Below are 6,000 nucleotides of genomic sequence, written 5' to 3'. Positions count from 1 at the left end.
TCTCAATATCTGACAGCCAAAGCCTTCATGCGCTTTTATCCCTTTGTGTTTGCATTATGACATAACCTGTGCAAAGTGGCCCAGCTCCCCAATTCTTGTGTGTAAAATTTGCAACATTTTTTGAGACGGGTCAGTGCTCATTTTTGGGATCCTTTCTTTATCTGAGTACCGTGTTAAAACTTTTTGCAGATGTGGCCTATTCAGGAGCAGGCTGTGGCTGCATGCAGAGATGGGGAAAAGAAGAAAAGGCCTTCCCATTTTGTGATTGCCATAGTAACTCAAACATTGCCAGTGTGTGTGCTGGTCCGGTCAGCCGCAGCCTGTGAGCTTGATTTCCTGTGCAATCAAGCCCTCTACCGGAGATCATGGCTTGTGTGACACCGGGCTACACAGAGGACAGTGTGCTTGTTAGGCCTGAAATTAAGCATTTCACTTTAAAATAATACCCATTTGTATCCATTTTGTTCAACATAACAACAGCTGCTGTCCCTGGAATGACAGACTTGCCTTTTTAACCAAAGCTTCATATGACATTTATGAATGAGGCCGGTTCCATTCACTTGCAGTTTGAATTCACAGTAGTTATTTTTGCCGGTTTTTTTCCTTCCCCAGCATATGGGTGAAATTCAACGTGATTCAAGTAATTATATACACAGTTCGTGGGGAGGAAAAAGCCTGTTTTGTTTGTATCATCTCTTTTAAACTAGTTAGTGGGCTTTAGTTTTGTTTTGTTTTTTTTCTCTAAGAAGGCAAAATATAGAAGACGAATTGATGGTAACTTTTAAAATGTTGATTGCCTCGAAATAGTAAGTGATAAAGAAAGAAAAGGCAATGTGGTCACTAGGTTTTGTTTATTCACTTTTGGATAAACAACTAAAAACATCAATCCAAGTTTCTCAGTGGGAAAGGGGCAGAGAAATCCTGGGCAGAACACTCCTGCTGAAGTCATTAAAAAACTACAGCTCCGAATTCTTGTTTTGCCTGCCAAATGCTTAGGGCCCAGAAAAATGAACAAAACGACAGGGCATTACCCAGGGGAAAATTCCTGATTTGGCACAAAAGACCAAATAGAAATTCTCTCAGAATATTCTGTAGTTTCACAATTGTTAATATTAAGAAAAGTAATCAATGTTGTCATCAGGTTAACCAATAAATGCAGCATAACGGGGATGAACAACAGCTATATTGGTAGCTCTTCTGCTCTTTCTCCTCCTCTTCTTTCCCCTTCTCCTTCTTCCTCACCACCACCACCATCATCCTCACCATCATCATCCTCCTCCTCACCATCCTCACCAACATCCTCACCATCATCACCATCATCATCGTCCTCACCATCATCATCATCCTCACCATCATCATCATCCTCACCATCCTCACCATCCTCACCATCATCCTCACCATCCTCACCATCATCACCATCATCATCCTCACCATCCTCACCGTCATCCTCACCATCATCCTCACCATCACCGTCATCATCATCTTCACCATCATCCTCACCATCCTCACCATCATCATCATCATCACCACCACCACCACCACCATCATCATCATCATCATCATCATCACATCATCACCTTCATCAGATAAACCCAAGTCTGGCAGAAGACACCACCTTTTATATCATATCACTGAAAGCCTTCTCTCCCAACCTGAGGATTGGAGAAGCAATAAGAAATCAATTTGAGCCTAATTCTCAATCTGTAAACCATTCAGCTCACAATAAAACTTGACCCTATGAATTCCACATCACTTAACAATGCTCCCCAACCTGAAAATAAGAACCTGCAAGGGTGATCTTCATAATTAGGAAATTTTCATCTCTCTCAACATGGAAAAACATTTAGAAAATGAAAACGTTTGCCTCTAGTCACAAAGTTTGAACAAGTTATCCTGTCCTTCCTCCATAGCCCCGATTTATAGAAAATAAGATCGAAAAGCAGCTTTCATAGGAGCAATTTCAATGGAAAGCATCTTTCTTCGAGACCCACAGCATTTGTTTCCCAGATCTTTTGATGTTCCCTATTTCATAGAAAAAATCACATCTGTACAAGCTATAAATTTAGACAGGAAAACTTCTCCAACTCACATGATGGTTTTGATTTTTGTAAGAAATTGATTAAGTGTATTAATATATTTAAGCAACAATAAATAATCAAGGTTCCTCTCATCAGAAGATGTGGGTGTGGGTGTGTGTGGGGGTGTGTGGGGGTGTGTGCGCGTGCTCACGCACAATATATCCAGACTGCTGTAAGTCAAATATAAAGTCTGGCATAGAAAATATTCTTTATGTAAAGTGCTTAGAGATGAGTTTGACACATGGCAAGCACCATAATGTGCTTGTTTTTTTAAATTATCCTAGTAATTTTATCCATTCATTTAAAATTCACTTGAAACCAAAATGGGAAGGGAAACACTTGGAAAAAGTAAACTCTCCAATAACTTCTGTACTTAAGAACCAATGGAAAACTATAAGACACTGATGAAAGAAATTGAAGATGATACAAACAGATGGAGAGATATACCATGTTCTTGGATTGGAAGAATCAACATTGTGAAAATGACTATACTACCCAAAGCAATCTACAGATTCATTGCAATCCTTATCAAACTACCAATGGCATTTTTCACAGAACTAGAACAAAAAATGTCACAATTTGTATGGAAACACAAAAGACCCCGAATAGCCAAAGCAATCTTGAGAAAGAAAAACGGAGCTGGAGTAATCAGGCTCCCGGACTTCAGACTATACTACAAATCTACAGTAATCAAGACAGTATGGTACTGGCCCAAAAACAGAAATATAGATCAATGGAACAGGATAGAAAGCCCAGAGATAAACCCATGCACATATGGTCACCTTATCTTTGATAAAGGAGGCAAGAATATACAATGGAGAAAAGACAGCTTCTTCAATAAGTGGTGCTGAGAAAACTGGACAGCTACATGTAAAAGAATGAAATTAGAACACTCTCTAACACCATACACAAAAATAAACTCAAAATGGATTAAAGACCTAAATATAAGGCCAGACACTATAAAACTCTTAGAGGAAAGCATAGGCAGAACACTCCATGACATAAATCACAGCACATCCTTTTTGACCCACCTCCTAGAGAAATGGAAATAAAAACAAAAATAAACAAATGGGACTTAATGAAACTTAAAAGTTTTTGCACAGAAAAGGAAACCGTAAACAAGATGAAAAGACAGTCCTCAGAATGGGAGAAAATATTTGCAAATGAAGCAACTGACAAAGGATTAATCTCCAAACTTTACAAGCAGCTCATGCAGCTCAATATCAAAAAAACAAACAACCCAATCCAAAAATGGGCAGAAGACCTAAATAGACATTTCTCCAAAGAAGATATACAGATTGCCAACAAACATATGAAAGAATGCTCAACATCACTAATCATTAGAGAAATGCAAATCAAAACTACAGTGGGGTATCACCTCAAACCAGTCAGAATGGCCATCATCAAAAAATCTACAAACAATAAATGCTAGAGAGGGTGTGGAGAAAAGGGAACCCTCTTGCACTGTTGGTGGGAATGCAAATTGATACAGCCACTATGGAGAACAGTATGGAGGTTCCTTAAAAAACTAAAAATAGAACTACCATATGACCAAGCAATCCCACTACTGGGCATATACCCTGAGAAAACCATAATTCAAAAAGAGTCATGTACCACAATGTTCATTGCAGCTCTATTTACAATAACCAGGACATGGAAGCAACCTAAGTGTCCATCGACAGATGAGTGGATAAAGAAGATGTGGCACATATATACAGTGGAATATTACTCAGCCATAAAAAGAAATGAAATTGAGTTATTTGTAGTGAGGTGGATGGCCCTAGAGTCTGTCATACAGAGTGAAGTAAGTCAGAAAGAGAAAAACAAATAATGTATGCTAACACATATATATGGAATCTAAAAAAAAAAAAAAAAAAAAAAAAAATATATATATATATATATATATATATATATATGGTTCTGAAGAACCTAGGAGCAGGACAGGAATAAAGACACAGATGTAGAGAATGGACTTGAGGACACGGGGAGGGGGAAGGGTAAGCTGGGATGAAGTGAGAGAGTGGCATGGACTTATATATACACTACCAAATGTAAAATAGATAGCTAGTGGGAAGCAGCTGCATAGCACAGGAAGATCAGCTCGGTGCTTTGTGACCAACCAGAGGGGTGGCATAGGGAGGGTGGGAGGGAAACGCAAGAGGGAGGAGATATGGGGGTATATGTATATGTATAGCTGATTCACTTTGTTATAAAGCAGAAACTAACACACCATTGTAAAGCAATTATACTCTGATAAAAATGTTTAAAAAAACAAAACAAAACTTCATGAAATGGCAGGATATGAAGTATCATGAGAAAAAGGTAGCATGATCTTGTTGTTGTTTGACTTTTTATTCACTTATTTGTTATTTATTTGTTTTTCCTGAATAAACTCAGACAATTACTCACAAAAAAATAAAAAGAACCAATGGGATTGTTAAGTTAATTTTTAGCTATGTACACCTTAACTAATAGATATTTATGCATTCACTTGTTCATGTATGCAGAAACTTTATAGACTAAATGTAGCACAGTGCTGGGCCCTGAGGCCGAAAGATAAAAATAGCCCAGAGACTCACGGAGCATATACTGCAGTGGGGAGACAGCAAAACAAAAAGGCCCTTCACAGCAGCGTGGCACCCGTGAATGGGGTGCGTTCAAGGGCAGAGGGAGTGCCTGACGGTGACGGTGGGAAGAACATCACTTAGCTGAAACTGGAGGCTGATTGTAGTTTAGAATTTGGATCTTGGAGGAGGAAGAGAGGACAGGAATGATAGAGAAAGAATTCTAAATAGATGAAACCAAATGCACAAAAGCTTGGAGGTTTGAGAGAATAGAAGACCTTTCAGAAATATAGAATTCAGGATAGCTGGCGTATTCCTTAGTTTTCCCCACAAATTTCTGAGTAAGTAAAATCACTTATTTAATTTATGCAGCAAAGATTTAAAAACAATTTTTAATCTTATTGAAGTTTAGTTGATTTACAATGTTGTGTTACTTTCTGCTCTACAGCAAAATGACTCACTTACACATATGTATATATTCTTTTTCATATTCTTTTCCATTATCGTTTATCAGAGGATATTGAATATAGTTCCCTGTGCTCTACAGTAGAACCTTGTTATTTATCCATTCTATATATAATAGTTAGCATCTACTAATCCCAAACTCCCAATCCACCCCTCCACCTGCCCTCCCCCTTGGTAACCACAAGTCTGTTCTCTATGTCTGTGAGTCCGTTTCTGTTTCGTAGGTATGTTCATTTGTGTCGTATTTTAGATTCCCCATATAAGCAATATCATATGGTATTTTTCTCAGTCTGACTTACTTCACTTAGTATGATAATCTCTAGGTCCATCCATGTTTCTGCAAATGGCATTATTTCATTCTTTTTAATGGCTGAGTAATAGTCCATTGTATATATATATACCACATCTTCTTTATCCATTCATCTATCAATGGACAGTTAGGTTGTTTCCATGTCTTGGCTATTGTGAATAGTGCTGCTATTAACATTGGGGTGCATGTATCTTTTCGAATTATAGTTTTATCCAGGTATATGCCCAGGAGTGGGATTGCTGGATCATAGGGCGACTCTATTTTTCATTGTTTTGAGGAACCTCCATACTGTTTTCCATAGTGGCTGCAACAATTTACATTCCCACCAACAGTGTAGGAGTGTTCGCTTTTCTCCACACCCTCTCCAGCATTTATTATTTGTAGACTTTTTAACGATCGACATTCTGACCCGTGTGAGGTGGTACCTCATTGTAGTTTTGATTTGCATTTCTCTAATAGTTATGCAGCAAAGATTAATGCAGCACTCCTATTATAAGCAAGTTACATTTTTACTAGAATAAAAAATCAATCATAGTCTCTGCTCTCAAAAGACTCCCAATCTGCCATGATAAGTCTAATAAAG

The sequence above is a fragment of the Balaenoptera musculus genome, chromosome 18, assembly GCF_009873245.2.
Source record: "Balaenoptera musculus isolate JJ_BM4_2016_0621 chromosome 18, mBalMus1.pri.v3, whole genome shotgun sequence".
Lineage (NCBI taxonomy): Eukaryota > Metazoa > Chordata > Mammalia > Artiodactyla > Balaenopteridae > Balaenoptera > Balaenoptera musculus.
This window is presented reverse-complemented; position numbering follows the sequence as displayed.